Genomic DNA, 20,933 nt, shown 5'->3' with positions numbered 1-20,933 from the left:
AAACAACACTGAAAATGTCCTTGTTAAAATTCCAAAAGAATTAGGGTTACGGTTATGCTGAATTAGAGTACTGGCAGATTTTCTGGTCCAATTCAGGCACTGGAAAAAAATATGTGAAGTTTTTACTAGTAAATCTAGTCCTGGGTCTGTATCATTAATGTACCATTGATGGGTGAAAACGTGAATACTACACAATCATCGTGTCTGATAATTGCTCAGCATGTGGGTCTATTTGTAGCTCCGTAAGAGTCATTTCATTTTCTTGTTGTCGATCTAACAAGTCATTTTACACAGCAAAAAGACAACAGTTCTAAAGTACCTCTAGGACTTTAAAAGCATGTGAAAATAAATGTTCTGCATCTGACACTATTTTACGCTGCTAATATTGCTCATATTAAGAGGTAGTGTATTAGTAACTGTGAACCAAGTGGACACCATGGCTACGCGTTTTATAATTACTCCATTAAACCTCTCTCTATCCTTACTCTATTTATAAGACACAGCGAGCTCAGCCCGTCAACCTACACAGTAGCGACAGAAGCATGACTTTCATTTACACTTGGGATAAGGCGATCCTCTCAGCAGGAAATGGAGATGTACAGACGATGTCATTTTACCGCTCCTAACGTCTTATACCGCGAGGTTGTGGCGGGAGGCGCATCATGTCAGGGGGAGGCTGAGCTACCTGACAACGCGGGCAGAAATGTGTTAAAAGGCAAACCGTGTTTGTCGTTGTGTTTTCACAGCTATGACCTAAACTACAACAAGAGTCAGCATTACAGCGGGGACAAAAGGACGGCACAGATTGGTCCGTTGTGGTCACAATCTCATTCTCAAACCCCTCTGTTTCTTCTTTGTTTTTGCAGGTCGGTGCGCAGATTTGCAAGATCATTGGTTATGATCCAGTGCATTTGACCTCGGCCGGAACCGGCAATCCACCTGGGCTATGAGAGACCGTATGCACACACACACACACACACACACTAGGTGCAAAGAAACACACTCGTCTGTTAAATGGAGTGAACACATCACTCTTTACTAAGTAGAAGTTTCACTCATCTCTCCCCCCTCGTTCCCCCATCTGTCCATGTCATCCCTCACTACTCCACTTTCACATCACCCATCAGTTAGTCACACACACACACACACACACACACACACACACCTCTCTCTACACATCAGCCATCAGTTTGTCCGACAGACACATAAATGTACATCTTCACATTCACGCACAGGCCGATTCCTTTACATCACACGTCAGATCACCCCAGATTCTCTCTCTCACACACCTACACACACACACACACCTACACACACACAATGCATCACACATCAGTTATATCTTTTATGCTGAAGGAGAGAGGGGGTGTTGGCAGCGGGAGGGGTTGACAGGGGAGAAGAGGAAGTACACAGGAAGTACATTAGTTATCACTCCCATGTCTTCTGCACCTTTTCACTTCTTATCACCACCCGATGTCTCAGACCCCAGCCGAGCTGCTTCTCCTTCTCTTCCCACCCCCTTTTTTCTTTTCTCTTTCTGTCTCTCCCATTCTCACACACACGCCTCTAAAAATGACTTCCATGCTCCACTTTAGTGTCGGGCCCTGGGATCTAGATGACACTTGGCAAGCCGCAGAAGCCGCGAGACAACTGGATGAAATATTTAAATGAAAGACGGCAGGGGTAGAAGAGGTGAAGAAAGGAAGGGGGAAAAAGAGGGAGAGAAAGGAATACAGGACAGAGGACGAGGGAAGGAGACAGTGACGATATTCAGATGGTGAGCAGAATGTGAAGGATTTCTTTTCCTGGCAAAGAAAGGGCCTTGTGACAAGAAGTGCAGATGAATCGGCTTTCACCTACAAAGTAGCCTGTCGAGAAATAAACCAATATAGAGTGAGATCACATCGCTTTGTCTTGGAATCATCTGCACGTCTCAGTATATGTCGAAGTACTTTTTAGCACTGTGCCAGCTCAGCTGCTTAGAGGAGAGCAATGAATCTCATACATGACCAAATGAAATGGGATTTTATGACTGTAGAATTATAAGGTTCTATCTGACTTTTATCCGTTAGAAATGTTAAATGCTAATGCTAGCATGGCAGCATGCTAAGTGACAGCGCTAACATGATGATGTTTAGCATGTATAGATTATACTTACTCTATCGATAAAGTTTGTTTAATGTGCTAGCATGCTAACAAACCCAAATTGGCTTGGTATTGTCATTTCACAGGAGGGCCATATCAACATTCAAGTAATACAAAAAAGTTGTTCAAAATAAAATATAAAATATTTCCATTACTAACATAAAAAAATGCAAACAGCAGTTTATACGAATTCTTATATATTTGTTATATAATCTTTGTTGTTCACAGCCAGATAAACGCCGAAACCTGCTCTTTGTTTGCATGCATTTGTTGGCACTTTTGACCTTTGCCGTTATTTTGCACCAATCTAAATACTTTTTTAACTGAATATGAAGGGGTAGTCTGCCAAATATTATGGCAGTCCATCAGATATTTGTTGAGATATCTCACTGGATAAGTCAAAAACGTAGATAAAAAGTAGGGTGATCACCAATCAATGAATCATCGGATCTATGATATTGATATCTGTTACAGATAGAGCAATATTGCAGATATATTTTGTTAAAGCATTTTGTTACATTGTTTTTTTAATATGCAAATGAATGTTATTATTATTACCAAATCACAGCAATCCATCCAATAGTTCTACAGTCTGAAAAAGTTCTATCGATAAGGTTCCAACTGCAAAGCCAATCAGTGCTCAGGTAGTACACTTGAGGACTAATAAAGTTCCGCCTCTTTACCAGTTTGCCTCATTGCTCTGTGACCTTATGTTAATCATTGTATTATCATTGTAAGACATTTATTGTAAGACATTATGATTGACACTGATACAAACGTCAACTGGCTCGTTTTAATTTGGTGAAAAGCTGTTTTTATTTTACCTCTAACTTCTAAACTTGAGACCCGGGGTATTCAACTACATTTGTCCAAGGGCCAGAATTTTTTTAAGCTGACACTTGAGGGCCAGACTATGAAAAAGTAAATAATTAAAACTTTAATTTAGGCCTAATTAGCCTATTATTGCTTCATATTTTAATTTTCTTACAAAATTCTAATTATTTTTCATAAGCCTGACTCAGTGTGAACAGAGTAAAAAACATGGCAATTAATCCATAATTATAACTAGATACTTAGATTGAAATGCTCTCAGACCTCCACCACCTCACTGAGGAGAGATGTTGAAATCTGTAATTGCAGGATGCAGTCCTGATTTCCAGGAAATATTAATCACATTTAACCAGTTGAAATGCTATATACAGTTACACCGTTATTGTGCATGTGACACCTGTAGTTAAATGTGATTTAATACTACAGTTTACATGATTCTGGGGGCAGCTAAACAAACTATTGTCATTTTAATTAAGAAGTCAGGCAATATTTTGTTCTTTTTTTATCATTCTGTGAGCAACCGTGATCTGATTTTATTCTGCACAGAGCATGAGTTTGTGAACAGCGACAGTGAAAGTATCTTTGGTTACCTGTGCTGAGAAGTTGGAGGTGTGCAGCTCTTCATCTAAATGTTTACTGTAACTGCTCCTTCTCATTCTATTACTCCCTGCAATATATCAAACAGTTATCTTGTTTTGTAGATGCACTTTTGATGAACAATAGCGGGCAGCCAGCATCAAACTTCCCGAAAAAACAATTTTCTGCATTTCCTGTGACGACTACTTCATAATAAAAGTCAAATAGTGTTTCGTTTTTTCCATTGTTTTTAATTCCATTGTTATATATTTATTTAAAATGTATAGCTGTGCATGTGCCAAAATATCATAACTCCTTTTAATAATGAACACAGTGATTATGTTTATTTAAACAACACTGTCTCTTTGTTATCCAATTCATTGCTTTAATTTCTGCCTTAGATGAGACTTTTGCAATTTGTTCTTACTATTAGGAGCTATACTATTTTGATGTTACATATTTAGAGTGCCTTTAGGGTGCCAGTTATTTTGACCGATAAAAGAGAACTTTACTGCGTGCAATCGTTACAATTTTTCAGTAAATCAAAACCCGGATTGCAGACAGAACCTTATAATTTCGGTTATGTTTGCTTCCATTTCCAATTCAAGTGTGTGTCCAAACATCCACTTGGTGAAAAAGCTCTCTTGAATTATTTTCATAGCTGTATGCTGGTTGTGCATAGGTGCATGCATTTGTGTGTTTAGTATGTACATAATTGTACTGTACATCGATAGATATATGCGTGCATGGGTTTGTGCTCGTATAATAATTTATGCCTTTTTATGTATGCTGCATTACAGTTGTATGAGCATGCTTGCAAAGTGCTTGCTGCAGAGCTGGACATCAGGCCTGTCTGTCAGAGATTGACAGCATGTATAGGCAACAAACTTAAATGTGAGGCCAAAAAAGTGAAGGAAATTTTACCCCTGCAGTGTACAACTGCAAAAAAATATATAATAATTGGAAAGAGAAGTCAATAAAAACTGAAGACTTGATATGCAAAGTGTGTTGTTTGAATTTTACAGCATTGCACTGATTTAAGATAGGCTTCAGGTCATTGTGAGTAAGGTGAATGGCATATGCACAAGAAAACTAGAGAAAAAAACTGCCAATATGTATGTGTTCTATATTCATACCATCAGTTTCCGGTTATTGTAGCGAAACAAAAGAGAGAGAGAAAAACTCATGTTCTTCATTATTCTCCTGAACAGATTCTGCACGCAGCAATGAAAATGCTAACGTATTGCCATCCAGTAGTTGAGAGCAAAGTATTACTTCAAATAAACATTCTGTTTCCCAGTGCCGGGCTTGGTGAGTAAATGGAACGGAGAAGGAACAGAGGGGTTTTCTCCTGCGCTGATTGGGTGCAGATGTGAGCCCCAGTCTGGGTTTGGTTAAAGTCCCGCTGCCAGGAATATTCGCTACAATTCAATAAATAGAGCTGTTAGGAGCAAGGCATTTCCTTGTCACCATGTCAAGGTTTCAGAGCGGATGTTTCATATTGAGTGTTTTCACTCTGCCTATACTGTATCTAATGCTTAGCCTATACACCCAGCTGAATATAAAACACTATAACTCAAGAATGCTGCTATTGAGAGGCTGCAGTTGCAGATTAAATGATGCATTTGAACTTGAATTTAGGCTTGGATTCACACGTGTATTAGAGTTCAACTAATTACGGTTTCTGGATGACCATACACAAGATTTTGGACCAAAAGGTTGTATGACATATATTTTATATAATAATATTTAGATGCTCAAGGGTATCAGGATGCAAAAATATTCCAGTGAAACCCAGATTAATGAAGCCATTTTAGTTATTTTCTTATTTTGATTTTGAAACAACAAAACAGATCTCTTCACCAAAATCCTGTTCCCAACAAAATATTTTATATAATATGGAGTTTAGCTCAAATAACTGGAATTATTAATAATTGGAAGGTTAAAAAAATGTGTTTGAGGAATATTAAACTATTCCTCTAATTAAGAATTTAATATTCATCTAGATGAAAATCATAAATATTTGTGATGCATGCACCTTTCCAAACCCCAAACCCCACATCTGCAGAAAATATTCAATATCGGGATAATTAAAGTATTTATCGATGCAATTCAAAGACTTTAAATTAGTTTTTTATCTTACCTTTTGACTGAGGTTTAACCTCTCTAAAATCAAAGATGACCCACTACATCAACCCCAAAAAAATCAAATGCTGCACATTTGGTGGACAGGTGGAGCATTTAAGTGAGACTTCATCATCCGCATCAGCCTCATATCAGCACACATACACATTCAGCACACTCACGCCCTCATCTCCTCTATCGCTCCTTCAGCTCCCTCTTGCTAATAATCTGCCTTTGCTTTTCCTCTCCCCCCTCCCTTTCCTCTCCTCCCCTGTGCCCATCTGCGGAGCGATCAAATCATCGTATGGAGAAATCCTGGTGATCCAAGAGGGCCAGGCAGAAAGGTCATGGAGAGAGTCCGTAAAATGGATGAAGCCTAATGATTAGCTCAACCTTTACCTAATCAATAATCATTTATCCAACAATATCACCGGCAGCCATAGCCCCATTTGCCATTAACCTCAGCGGTGAGGAGAGAGGCAGTATTGTTTCCTCTGGCAGCTTTACGGCACTCAGATGAGTGGTAGGGGCTGGGATGGAAGCTTAAGGTTGGATCTCGATGGCTCAGATCCTATTAAGGGACTGTAGGTATTTTAGTGTAGCAGTGTCATATAATTACCCTTTTGAATGATTGAGTGTGACACCGGCTGTTGAAACGGTAGAATCGGACGGCCTTTTTATTAAAGCATAAAATGATAAAAGGGTGTCTTACGAACATGATATTAATTAACAGATGTGCTATTGGAATTATGTTAAAAACACCAAAAAGTGTAATTTGCTGCTGTCAAACCAAACTTTGAACAACAACAGAAGAGCTCCATTTTGCTTCTTTGCTGCGATTTTAAGAAAAAAAAAATAAAATATCTGTGTATGTTTAATTCAGCTTTTATTGCTTTTTACAGTAAAACACTGAAAAAAACTGCAACCTATTCTGCGACATGGAAAACATCTCTCCACACACTCCCTCTGTCTCTCTCACACACACACATGCAGCAGCAGCAGCGCTTGTCTCCTCTGTGTCTCCATGATGCCATCTTCATCATAACCTCTCCCTCTTTATTGCCTTTAATGACTCCCCCTCTCCTTTCATTAATTCTTTATTGATTCGTCCTGACGTTGCCTGAATTATTTTCCAATTACAGCAAATAAAAGAAAAGAAAAATCCATAGCAAATACATTCCTGTATGTGTGTGTGTGTGTGTGTGTGTGTGTGTGTGGTTATGTACCTTGAGCAACTAACTGCAGCACATACCTACACATATCTACGAGTGGTTATTGTTGAGGCATTGCTACCATTTGGTGCATGGATTTGTGGAAATTCGTAGCTTTTTTTATTTTTATTTTGTGGTCAAACACTCTTTTGCACACACACACACACACACACACACAGAAACGAGGCGGAATGTGACGGCACAGAAAGAGTGGTAAAAGGTCACAGGAAGCTAATGGCTCCAGCTATCTTACACGGAATAAGTTCAGACACTTTGGACAGGTTTGTGTGTGTGTCACGGAGGAGTAAGGGGGCCGGACGTGAGCGGAAAACAACACACCGGCAGACTCGTGTACATCAACAATTCACAAGGGCAAACACACAAATACATTTTAGGCATAATGCAACACAAGTGTAATTACAGAATCTTTTAATATGCTGTTGTGAGAGTGAAAATGATGGTACCGATACCAGATAGGTTTAGTCGCTGAATTAGCCTCAGAGGGAGAGAGTCCATCAGATGGCTCCAGTTAATACCCACAGGTCATTAATTATAACAATTATTCACCTACATATCGCAGACACATATTGACTCTTGTTTTTACGCCTCGGCCTGGCCTGTCTGATGATGCACCCAAAAGGGCGATGGGAAAATAAATGTATTAAGCATGTGCATGTTTTTGTGATTGTATTGAGGATGGAAATAGATTTTTTTTTAACCTGCATGGGAATCTTGAATTGTTTATTATGTACTGTACAATGCGCTGGCTCCTCTGTTGTCCAATTAGATGGTATTACTCTGAGGCAGTGTCAGAGAAAGTGATGGTTAATGATGTAAAACATGATTCAGGTGAGCCTCATACAAATGTGCAATGCACAGACGTGCATGCAAAGGTTTTTTGCCATCAGTCACATTCGTCTCGTGACTTAGAAATGAGCAGCGAGAGGAAATTAAATTAGCTTCTATTATGCACTTACCTGAGAAGTGTTTTGTTGTTCTGTTGTTTCCTCTGCTTTTGCAGATGTGAGCCATCTGTTATCTGCCTTGTCTGCGTGCATGCACAGCTCTCAAGTGCTTGTATGTACAGTATGTCCACCGCCGTGCATGCCTGCCTTTGCGAGTGTGTTAAATTTGTCCCTGAGTGTGCATTTGCGCGTGTGTGTGTCCTGACCTCTCCTGCCCTCTCTCTTCCATCTCTCCTTTGAGAGTGTGTGTGATATACAGAGCTCTAATTGTCAGGTCTGGCCCCCACATTCCTCGCCTCGGCCAGCCTACCAACACTGTGTCACTTTAACAACCGCGAATTATCACCGCGATGGAGATCTCGGCTTCACAGTGGCTCTATGAGAATATAGATACATTTCCTTCAATAAATTGCCCCCTCCAACCACCAGCGCTGCACAGCCGCGCACACACAACTCACTACCTGTCCACAACCCTCCCCCCTCCTCCTTCTTCACATTCACTGCTCTCTGACTGACATTTTTACCGCAACATTATTGCGTCTGCCTCGAGATGGGAGAGCCGTCGCCGCACCAAATGTAGCTAAAGTATCCACCTAAAAGGGGGGATGAGATGAATCCGGCCCCTCGGTATCATTTGACCAGGGTTATTGATTCTCACAGAGCAGAGCGGGATCAGAGTGGGTTTCCCATAAAGTCGGCGGCCACAGTGACGGCAGACAGGAGAAGAGGACAGGGCATAAAGATAATACATATACATGTCTGGTGACGGGATCGTTTCTTCTAATAACATCTGTTCTTACTTAATCCCTGCTCAGGCTACAGGCTGCTTCATCTTGCACAAACGCATCTGATCCTTTTGTTTTAGGTGGAGTGTATCCAAAGAGGATGTGTTTCATGCACTGCATTTATTCCTTTTCTGGCTGTGAAATGACATTTTATGTTGAGACAATAAAGACAATACAGTGAGTGAAATCAAAGGAAGAAGGTGATCTTTTTTTCCTCTAAAAAGTAGTCTTGGTCACACTTAAGCATCTAGCAGAATACAACGACGGATATCATGAATTTTACTCTAAAAACCCTTAAAAAGGAAGCATGTACAAATGGTGAACAAAGTCATTATCAAACTGGACCATTAGATCCCAGCTTGCCATGTGGTTCATTTTTATATCAGCGCTAAACAAAAATAATTCCAACCACCCAATCGGATGCAGCCTAAGTACTTCAGCATGGCCGTGCGAAGCGAGGCAGTCATCTTCTCCAGCGGACGGGATGCCACGTAAGTGTTTCAGTCTGTCTTTATAGAAGTCCAGGCCAGCTCCGCTACAGGCTCAGCCAGGACCGGGGGTTTGGCTTAATGAAAGGCAGATTGAAAAAGGCTCTTGATTGATTTCCTACATCTTGATTTGATATCCTGAATTAATTATTTGAACTTGAATAATATATAAAGGAAAAATAAATGTAGAACACTCAAGGGAAACAAGCAGAGGGCTTCAGTGCTGCCGCCGTCGTTGCTGCTGCGGCTGCTGCACGTTATCTCTTAGTCAATCTTATCTCCTGTTGCTCTGGAGGAAAGTGTGTGTGTGGTGTGCATACGTGTGTGTGATCAGCCAGCTGTGTTACATGTGTGTGTTGCAGTGTAGTTTTTGTCTGTGTGTGTGCAGCAGGGAAACAAAATGAAGGTTTGTGTGGTTGACTCCTTACAGTGTCAGTGTCAATATGCTTCCAGATTGTTGCTGTACATGTCTATGATTTAGAATAAGGACTCCATAAAAAGATAGTGTGTAACATTCAGGAGGATCTACTGGCAGAATAAAATATGCATAGCTTCATTAGTATATAATCACCTGAATATTGGAATTGTTATGTTTTTGTTAACTTACCTAGAATAAACCTTGCCCTTCTGTGGAGTCTACCATGTGTCCGTAGTGGCCCTGAAAGGACAAACCAAACACTGGCTCTAGATAGGGGCACTTATGTTTTCTGTATGTATTGGGGAGACCGTCCAATTACAATCTGCAACTACACTGCTATATGCCATTAGATCCTATACACTGGACCTTTAAAGTAAAGTAAAACCTGGGTGTAATGCAGTTTTTTGGTTGTTTTTTTCAGATTTTGTGTTATTTTGTAACGATGAAGAGACATTTGGAACCGACCTGGGAGAAAAAGCAATATGCGGGAGAAAAAAAGATTCTCAAGACAGTTAAGTTAAGTTTTGTCTTAAATGTGTGGGCTTTGTTATACCATTCATGTGGAAACATCAAACAGGCACAAGTGCTCTGATGCTAACATGTTTTACGTCATTAAAATGTTTTCTGTTCACAAAAAGCTGCACTAATTTATTTCTATATGTTACAATGGCTCAAATAACAATGCGTGATGTAAAAGATGTTTCTTCATGGTGACAAAACCAACATAGAATTATCACCTAACTCTGCACTTCCCTTCAGTACTACAAACCATTGTAGCATCTTTCAGCTCATTGTTTTGAATTTATGACCTGCAACCTTACTTTTTAGTTTCAGTGCTCTCACCAGCATCATTTCCAGCCACAGGAGGCAGTTATCTATACACAGATATCTGCATATGAATGCTAATTCGGTTTCAGACTGTTTACCTGCATGCAACCAGAGATCACTCAAACGTGATTGGTCAATACTACTCTGACTACAAAAGGAAACCAGAATGCCTCTGATACCAAAATTGTGTCCTTTGCCTACTATTAAGCATTTATATGCAGATATCAGTTTTATCTTATTTTATCTTATTTTTATCTTTTTACATTGCACCAGACGCAAATTCTAAAAATGCAGTGCAGAATTATATACTGGGTAAATACGTGTATGTATGTAAGTATATAAATAGCTGTGTTTTCTCTTTATTTCATTTTTTTTATTTCTACGTTATGTGTCTCTTTTTCTATGTGTGTGGCATGAAGGGACTGCAAACATTTATTTCATTTTATAACCTTGTCTTGTATAATGATAAATACATTGTCTAAATGTCCTAGATATAGATTAGTCCAGTACTAAATGGCAGTCAGTCAAAGTTGGCAGCTAGCTGCTGAACGTAGTGGAGCATTTAGCAGCTAAACAGAAAGATATTTCCCTTAGGAGTTGGTAGAGACCAAAACAGGACTAAAATTAATTAGTGAATATTGGACTTGAATGAATTGTTAGGAGACATAACTTCAATGAAAGGAAATGTTGTTCTGTCTCTGTTGGATGTTAAATAGGTTATTGTTTGCTAATATGTTTATAACTATAAGGTGCATTAGTAAAGTCATTATTATGTGACAACTTCTTCAACCGCATCTAACAGTCCTCGGTCAATTACATGGCTGAAATGACAAAAATTATTGAGACAAAAGAGGAAATGTTTATGTGCCATCTTCATCTGTGGGAGGTTGTGATTGACATTTTTCACAATTTTCTGACATTTTATAGACTTAACAATTAACCAAATTATTTGAAAACTAATCAAGAGAATTGATAAAGGAAATCAGTTGCAGTTGTAAATCAAAAGTAAATCTATCTTTCAGATCTGAAATCAAGATTAATTTTTGTACCAAACTTTTCATTCTCCATATAACTACCTTAAATTAATCATACTGCATGCACACTGTCACCCGGTGTCATTTCTTTTATTGATAAAACATGAAATCAAGTTTCTCCCTACAATAAAATATTCTAAACTACAGTATCATCCGCATATAGCTGATTTCCTAGTACTGGTGCCAGGGGCCCAGCTCATTCTGCTGTGGCATCAGAGGAAACATTAAACACTCTTCATGCTCATCTTCTCCTCTCAGCCCGGAGAAGAAGGATGAAGGGAAGGTGAGAGATGCTGAAGGAGGGAGGGAGGGAGGCTATCAACCGGGTTCAATCGGACGACTATACTCTGCCTTCTCTCACTGCCACCTATTTTGTTCCCCCTCTTTTTGCTGCTGACACCCAGATTATCATTAAAGAAGACGACTGCCATGCAGGTGCTGATTTGCAGCGAGTTTGAACCAATCAATCTCAAAAGTTAAGATTAACAGTAAAAGGCTTCAAGCTCCCTCTTCTCTGTCCTCTCACTACCCCATTGCCGCCTCCCCTGAGTCTTACTCACGATCTGTTGTCTCAATTTCCCTCCCTCCTTCCCTCCCTCCCTTTTTTTTCTTTATATTTTAATCTAAGCGAGAAATGAAAGGGGAGGCCTTTAAATTTCATAGCTTCCAGAAAACTGTGGCAAGTATTCATTGTCGTTCTACTTTTCCCTTTCAACCTCTCAGCTGGAGGCCTCGGCTCATGACATCTTTATATATGACGCCCTGCTCTCAAATTGCCACTGACGCCTTTAGATGAGCTGCACTGTGATCTCGGAATACCAAAACACCCCTGACAGATTTTTCTTATTGACACACGCTGTAACCGAGATCGGCCCGTGCGCCGCCAGCCCAAGGCCTCACTCATCCCGTCACATTAAAAGCACCTACACTGAATATACCCACATTTAAAACAGCCATAATTACTCCCCGGGTATTTTAGGATAATTGTTATAACTTATGATAAATACGTTTTTTTCCCTTCGACACAACCTGTTTTATGGCGAGGATCAGCAATGTCATAAAGAACGAGGCACAGCTCTTAATCATCGGGACAAATACACCATTAACTTTTGAATTCATTTCCTGAATCTGCATCGGCTATGGTAAACTCTTCCTCATTACGGAAGCAGATGCTTTAAAAGCCAGACTGGATGGGATCAAAGGCCAGCGAGGGAGAGAGCGACTGGCTCCCTTGCCCGCCGCTTTAGCTCATTTTCATTATCATCCACTGACTAAAACATCTATCGCATTATGCATTAACAGTTTAAAAGCTCCTCTTTTCTCCGGCCTCTTGAACACCTTTTCTGTATTAGAGGATGTCATCATGGCCAAAGCGTGGCGGAAAAGCCTCACGTCAACTCGATCAAATCATCTGCACTAATGATGACAACTCTGGGAGTGGGTTTGATGGGAGGAAAAAGGGGGAACGTACACAAAGGGAAAAGGAGTGTGTGCATAGATCTTCACATGCATACCAAAACACACAATTATTAAGTGTTTTTAGAGTCGAGCTATGAAGGGAGTGTGTATGTGTGTGCCTGTGTGCTGGGTAAAGGCCGGAGAGCCAAGGAGGCTGATGGTAATGTATTTTTCTCCAAACAAGAAAGATTGCTGAATCCCTGCCTCCTGGAGCAGGGGGGCCTGAGGGGGAAAGCAGGCGGCGGGGGGGGTGGGGCTGCGTAGTGATTGCCGAGTGATGCCGGGGATTCAGGTATATGGATGGCCTAAGGAGGTTTCCATCATTCATAAAGTGCGGCCACCGTACGCGCCCTGACGCCGAATTGATCTTGCAAAAGAAGCAGGGTGGCAGAGCGACCACTTCATTAGTCTCCCTGAGCTACAAATCACCTGCTAGTGCTGCGGCACTCAGAGGGGCCGGTGTTACCTACGCTACATTACTACAGCCTCAACAGTCTAAAGTGACCGGCCGTTCACACAGCCATTATGAGTGAGTTATGTGGCAATGCAAAAATATTCTCTATACATCTAGTATTACTGTGGGTCACAGTCAAAACTCCTACGATAAATGTGCGGCATAATCCACAAGTAAAAGGCTCTACAGCTGGAGGCCCCTTTTGCTTTTGTGGTGTCAGTTTATGCAGCTGCCTCCCCTTGTGAATATTTTTTTTAAGTATAAAAACAATGTTCAAAAAGGAAGTGAAATCACTTCTTTAAAACAAAGTGGTGATGTGTAGAGCATCCCTTTGATTGCATTTTTATTGTATTATGTGTTAATATTATATTACAAACGAGAAAAAAAACGATACATGCAACTCCATATATAAACTACAGGTGTCCATATGGAGTAGGTGATCTGATTAGATTTTGGAGTGTCCTGCAGCATGATTTTGCATATTAAAGAGGGAAAACAGTGAAGCATTGCAGCTCAAGTGCTTTTGTATTAATCAGCTTTTTCATCAAATGGCTGGATTTCTTCAATGACATAGGCTGCAAGTGCTAACTAGGATGCACAAGACAGTTTCAGGTATAATTGTAAAACTGTAAAACTAATGGTGCTTAAATTTGATGTATTTCAGCATCTACACATTTCCCTACTTTAAGCAATCTCCGTCAATAAGGGTGGTCTTTGTAATGACAGTTACAATTACGGTTACTTCGTACATCTTTAATCCAAAACCGCACTCTAAAAACAATAGCAGTGGTGGGCCAATTGTTTAAGAGAGTCACTGCATCATGGGTCTCTGTTTGCCATTTACTGTACACTATGTTGCCCTACAAATCAGAACCGCAGTAACTACAATATGGGTCAAAATTGATTGATAGTACAAGCATAATCAGGTATTACACTGCACACTATGTAGCTAAATCATAATTATTTATTCAGTTTGTAATCTATACAGCAAACATTACAAAAAATGTTTTATTAACCTAGATTTGACTGATATGTATTTCTGTTGACAGGAATCTAATTCTCAAAATAGGTTAACATGAATATTACAGTTAAAATGAATGTCAGCCATAGTAAACCTTACAAAATAATGTTTGAGGATTGCTTGAGTTTTTCTTATTTACTCAATTAGTTGAACATCCAAAAAATAAAAATAAATCAGATTTAATGTAATGAGAGATCCAATTAGATTTTCTCAGGAAGAAGACATTAAGAGTAGTAGTTAGTTACTGCACACTGCCTTGGATAAACTTATATATCTGTTCACGGGAATACAAAGGCAGAGTGCAGTATCTCCATTTTGGCTGTATATTCAAATAACTTTGAATATACAGCCAACTTTTGAATATAACTAACCATTTTTCTCAATTTCATTGGTAGTATAGTTTGCCTTTGTATGGCTGTATGGTGTCTCTAGTGCACCGAAGGATTGGCCGAGAATGATTTCCTTTCATTCATAGGCTTAGAAAAGTAGTTTACAAAATTAGTAAGTAATATGAACTGGTTCTCTACTATGACAACATCTCAAGAGCGACATTTACAGAACATTACAAACACAATGACATTGTGACATTGTGGATTGTGCCTCGCTTGCTACCTTTTAAAGAATGTAAATAGGAGCTCAATTTCCATTTAGGATTTATGTTAGGTTTGCAACATACATTTAACAACAGTATGTCAAAATGTGCAAAATGGAGTTTACGTGAGAAAGCAAGAAATTTGAAAGATATGGTCATTGGCTTATTATGCATGAAAGGAATGAATAGTAATCCACGGTGTAGTCCAGACTGACTTTTGAAAAAGTAAACTTAGTATAAAGAAATGTGAATTAGAAAAAAAAAGTATTTCAAGCTGACTGAAAACAAGCACTTAAGCTTTCATGGTTGAAAATCATTACCCTGATTAGCAAATGCAGGTCATAGGTGCTGCATTAGTATACATGTCGGTGAAAGCTCATCAGACACTTTTTAAACAGTCCTGACAGAAGCCTTATCCATTCTGTATTTCAAGGCTGTTAAAACCAATGTCACGCTAATACTATATTACCCAGAGGTGCAGAGAAAACAGACCTGTTAAGATTACTAATATAATTAAAGGTGACTTGAGAACCATTAATAGTGAATGATTCAGATACTCAAACGTTGTTATTTCACTAATATCAGCTGACAAGAAGCAGACATTCAACAGCATCCAAATGATGACTCTTTGTGGGGGTTGATGAAAAAATGTATTCTGTTTAACCCATTAATCAGGCTGAAGATCATTATAGGATTAGCACTTTTTTTCTTTCTTTTTTGACTTAACCAATAAGTTAAGTAGTCTAAATAAGTAGGTCAAAATAAATTAAAATCCAGTTCTACTCTATAGTCTTTTTTATTGTTTCGGTTTGACTGGTCACCAATAGTTACGCATATTTCATATAAACATCAGTGGAATTAAAATAAATTGCCATCCCTAATACTATTAGAGAAATAAGGGCAAGGCTTTTTTTCTTAGTTTTAATGTTTTGCTTTTGGTTGAGTTACTGTACATGTGTCTTTATTCCCCTATTTGTTGGAGCAGACGGCTTTCCAGTAAAAAAGCATGGCTGTAGCAGGAGCCCTTCTTTGAATCAAGCCCTTAGCCCTCAAATGTCTCTTCCCATCCCCGAACATGAATGCCATTCTGCGAACCTCTTTGGACGTACAGAACTGCAGCTTAAAACATCACCCACAAAGGTAAATATGTTGTTCTCTTGCCTATAAATCATTGTGATAACTGTGGACTATTGTCATGATGTTTGCCAGCCCAGTGTCCCTGAGAGTTAAGGGAGATTCCAGACCTCATGATTCACACCCAATGACAGCGTTCAGTGTCAATGCAGGAAATGTGGAGGTCGGGATAGTGGATGGGACTGTAGTGCTTCCAACGTTTATGCAAGAGGTTGGAGTCACAGATGTGAAATTAAAGTTTGGTTCTTCTTTCTCTAACCACATTGTTTTTTACAACCGTACCCAAGTGCCTAACCTTTACCATATTATTTCAACCATAGTTTATTTGCCATAATCTAAATCTTTCCCTAACCTTCACCATAACCTAGTTGTCATGCAGAGATGTTTTCAAAACCTTGGCATTGAATGTTATAAAACACTGACATTGAATCTATGCCATGGTTTTGCAGAATTGTCCAACATCAATGTTGTTGTCTAACGAGGGATGTGTGATGGCACTTTAGCATTCCTATTGTAATCTATGACAAATATTTGTCCAGTAATTGCTCTGGCAACATAATGAAATATATAATTAAAGAAAGCACTTTACAGTTTGCTACATAATAAGTAAATGGCTACAACTATATCTAACTATATCTACACCTACAGTGGGTAGGGAGTCCACGAAATTTGCTGTAAACTTTCTCAGTCTGTTCAACATCACAGGAGAGCAGCGGCCCTGCTACCACTTTGAATTTCACTTCCACGCCACATAATTAGTCCAATATTCTCCTTATACTGGCAGGCTCAGAGTAATGATGCCACGCAGTCAGGGGGAAGATGGAGCACTCACTAAGGACTTGGTTTGTGATCTCTGAGGAGGCAACTTCACAGAGGCAGGGCAGAGCGAAACAAAGTGCGAAGGCCTTCCATGTACACAAATCTTGTCAATGGTAATTGATTGCTGCTGGTCACCCGCACAGGACCCGGGACGAAATCAAGTGGCTTCTCCATAAAACAATGTCAAATATTGATGATATTTCTCTTCCCTGCCTCTAGAATGAATAGCCTCATCCTCCCTGTAGTTTTGATGAATGTTTGTTATTGTGTCTTTCTGTTGTCATTTTCACCAGCTGCTTGCTAGGATGGAGCAGTGGTATTTTCTGCATTTTGTCTTACCACTTTACAGCAACCAAACCAGCACTGATGTAATATATTTATTGACCTAACCTGACTTTACTGTAATGTAAACTACATTAAAATAAAACTTTTGTTTTCCAGTAGAAATCTGTCTGTGTTTCAAGGGTAAAACCAAATTTTGAATAACTTGCTGCCCTGCCCTTGGTCTTGTGTCTTTTAAAGGCTCATATCCATTTTTGTTATGACAGTCTTCTCCCTCAAACAAGACACAAAAGACATGGTGCCATGCCACAAATACAGTTTTGCCACCACAGAGGCAAAATAGTTGAGACATTTGACTTGGAAATACACAAAGTGAATTCAATGCCTCTCTGGCTCCTCTCTGCCTTTTGCCCTGTTTCATCTGTCAACATCTCTCTCCCTCTTTTTAAAAAAAAAACAAACTATTCTCCCCTCTCTTATTGTCTGTTTAAACTTGCATGGCCCTCCCACAGCCTTCCACACTCTATTCCCTCAACTGTCAGTGTGAGAGGTCTAAAAGCTCGTCTGGTCCACTGTTTCACATCAGAAACGGTTTGTGTGTTTGTCAGTACTGGGTCTCCGGGAGAATGAAACGAGAGAGACAGAGAGAGGGAAAAAACAACATATGGAGTTTATGATGAATGTCGGAGGGGACAGTACATGTTTTCTGTGATGATGGGGGAGTGGGGGATTTTGGGAGACACGCTGAATATGACACACACACAGACCAGAAGAGACACGCAGATACACACACATTCTGACAGTCTGTCTGACTTGTGTAGCCTAACAAATGCATCAGAAAGATAGGCATCAATTATTCAATCCACTTGGTTTGGAAGAGTGTGCATATGTGTGCGTTTGTGCACATGTGCATGAATTGGGGTGTTTGGAGGTGGCGTGGTGATGGAGCTGGTCGGGGGGTCAAACAAGTCCCTCAAGGTTAGGCCCATTTGGAAAGCGAGGCCAGGCTAAACGCCAGACAGCAATGATACGAGTGCAGCACTGGTCCAAAGGGAATTTGGACTCCGGGAATGGAGCGATTTGCGCCTAATACTGTGGAGCCATGGAGGGGGGTGGGGATGCTGGGTCTCAGAAGTGGGCTCATATTGTACTGATCCTGCACCAGGGGTAAAAGACATAAAAGACAGTGATTTTTACTGAAACATTGGTGTGTCTGAAATCTCACATTTCTTTTACTCATTCACTATTGCCTACATAATTAAGTGCTTAAAAGATGATGTTATAATTAGCAGTATATTACTGTGTTATCATTGACAGGTGTCACACGGTAAAATAATAAAATTTAAAAAAATGGTTAAATCTGCCTTTAAGTAGTACACTTGCAAAGGACACTAAATATTCTAATCCATTGTGGATTTTTTTTAGCATTTCCATCTTTATTTGACAGGTAAATGAGTGGGAGTCTGAAATGCATCAAACGACCCTGGCTGGAATTGAACCGGGGACGTTGCAGTTATATGGTCTCCTTCCTCGGCCACTATGGGAATCTTGAGGACACTACGCAGTACAGAAATTTCATGATAACTTTTTGGCTCTGAAATTGAATGGAAAGTAACTATAGTGTGCTAGGTTGTAAATATGGGTGTTAGAAATATTGATACACATCGAGTATTGCGATATTTAGTTTTGTGATATTGGATGGATTCTCAAAAACATTGTATCAGCTTTGTCTTTAAACCCCCAATCACTACATAGTAAAAACTTTTAAAAGCAATAACTCATATATATATCGTCTTTATACTATGACAGCCCTAACATTGGATTTTTTAAAAATGTAATATATCACCTTGCTTTAAGTATTGCAATACATTGCAATATATTGAATCATAACCATTCATATCGTGAGATGTATTGTATTGCCAGATTCTTGCCAATACACAGCCCTACTAGTAAAAAGAATGTGGCTATACTTTCCTGATAAAGGTAGGCCTTGAAGGACAACTAATGAAGTATCCAATGTATTAAAGTATTTAAGTGGTGACCCTTTCCTTTGCCACAAATTGGGCATGCATATAATAATATGCATATAATTTTCTTATTTTGTGCAGGGCTGGAATAGACATAGGTCACTTTTGTTTTGCTACATTTGCAATATAAAGAGTACAAAGTAAGGTTTCAGATCCACAACATACTGTATTATGACAACACATTTGATTTGAAAATCTATCATGGTGCATTACAAACACATACGCATTTCTTCACGTTGGGTTTATTATACCCGATTGCGGTAGCAATCATCATTACTCACATTGTGTGTATAATGCACTTAAAATGGTGCATAATTACGTCTGAGCATTATATTCGTAGTGGAACCTTTATATATTGAAATACCATGCATGAGAATTGAATTATTTACTTGGCAGGTGGTATATATTGAGACTATTTTACAAATGATTCACAAGTCCAACCATTACAACAATTTCTTCTTATTCACATGAATGCTGCAGGAAACACACACACAAACACACAAACACACAGACACAAGAGTGATGCCCTGAGACACATGTTGCTAGGACACAAGCACCAAGAGTGGTAGCAAGCTGTCTTGTTTGTGCAGTGTATATGTGTGTGTGAGTGTTTAAGTATATGCATTTATTTGTGTGTGTGTGTGTGTATGTGTGTGTGTGTCAGAGTGATAACCCGCCAAGGAGACTCAAAAGAGGCAGCTAATGGACTCCAACTGCGGAGCGCTTGTCACACAAACATTTCTGCTGTCACAGCAGTTTATCACACGTAACACAATGAGACACCCCCCCACACACACGCAAAAACACACACACTCGCACACATACGCACTGTCCCAAAGCAGCCATTTGTCCCAGCTTGCATAGAGTGGATAGGAGGGGAGCAGAGCAGAGAACAAAGGAGAAGAGACAGTCAGAGAGAACAGTTGTGTTTTCACAGTTGTTTTTGCAAATTTGATGTGACAAAGTGAAAAAGAGGGCTTCTTGGCACCACACTGCTCCTGACTGAACACACGCTTGACCGTGTGTGAATATGGGTGTGCACATGGACTGTTTGACACATAATCAGCTTTAGCTTTTTATGATATAGCATGATGCACTTGCTGTGTTTTACCTCTGGATATAAAGCGTATATCTTCTATTGCTATAATCCAAATAAATATTAATGTCAGTCTTCCGAAAATGAAGCCCTAAGCACTTGCACTAGCAGCCTGTGTTGATCAGAGAAATAGAAGTGTCCATAATTAATGTCCAGTCTTAGAGTCAGAATGCCTCAGTGGCGGCGCTCACAGGACAATACTGAGTTCACATATGCACACAGCTCTGTCTCTCTCACACACATACACACAAATTCAAATGCACAGTCCATATACATGGAGGCCTTCATCAAGTTGATTCTCAGGAGGTACAGAATGTGTTATTTCAGTTTATTCCACAGTCTGCAGCAACTTTAATCAAATCCTTGTACATCAGTATGATAATAAAGGTGGACATGGTGCTCTTAATCATTCAAACAGGTTGTTGGAACCAAGGTTGGAATTTTAATGGACATTTTGACTAATTTCCATTTATTAGAACAGGGATCAGCAACCTTTACTATCAAAAGAGCCATTTTTGGCTGACAACCCCACCCCAATGTTAAACCATCAGGTGCAAGTTGAACACATTTTATGTTGCCATCAAAGCTACATTAGCTGTACACAATAAATGTTGAGAGTATGTAAAACAACACAGACAAACAGCA

At 39.5% G+C, this 20,933-nt stretch overlaps 1 long non-coding RNA gene across 1 annotated transcript in view; it reads left to right on the top strand.

Moving 5' to 3' along the window:
* The window catches only part of LOC118320828, a 35,598-nt gene extending 22,538 nt beyond the window's left edge, over positions 1 to 13,060 (top strand). Inside the window, exon 3 of the long non-coding RNA XR_004796384.1 lies at positions 867 to 13,060. This is a non-coding gene — a long non-coding RNA (uncharacterized LOC118320828). The remainder of the gene's footprint in view (positions 1 to 866) is intronic.
* Positions 13,061 to 20,933: the final 7,873 nt, after the last annotated feature.

Source organism: Morone saxatilis, unplaced genomic scaffold, assembly GCF_004916995.1.
Source record: "Morone saxatilis isolate NCDOM2014 unplaced genomic scaffold, NCSU_SB_2.0 Contig11, whole genome shotgun sequence".
NCBI classification, from domain to species: domain Eukaryota; kingdom Metazoa; phylum Chordata; class Actinopteri; family Moronidae; genus Morone; species Morone saxatilis.
This window is presented reverse-complemented; position numbering and strand designations above follow the sequence as displayed.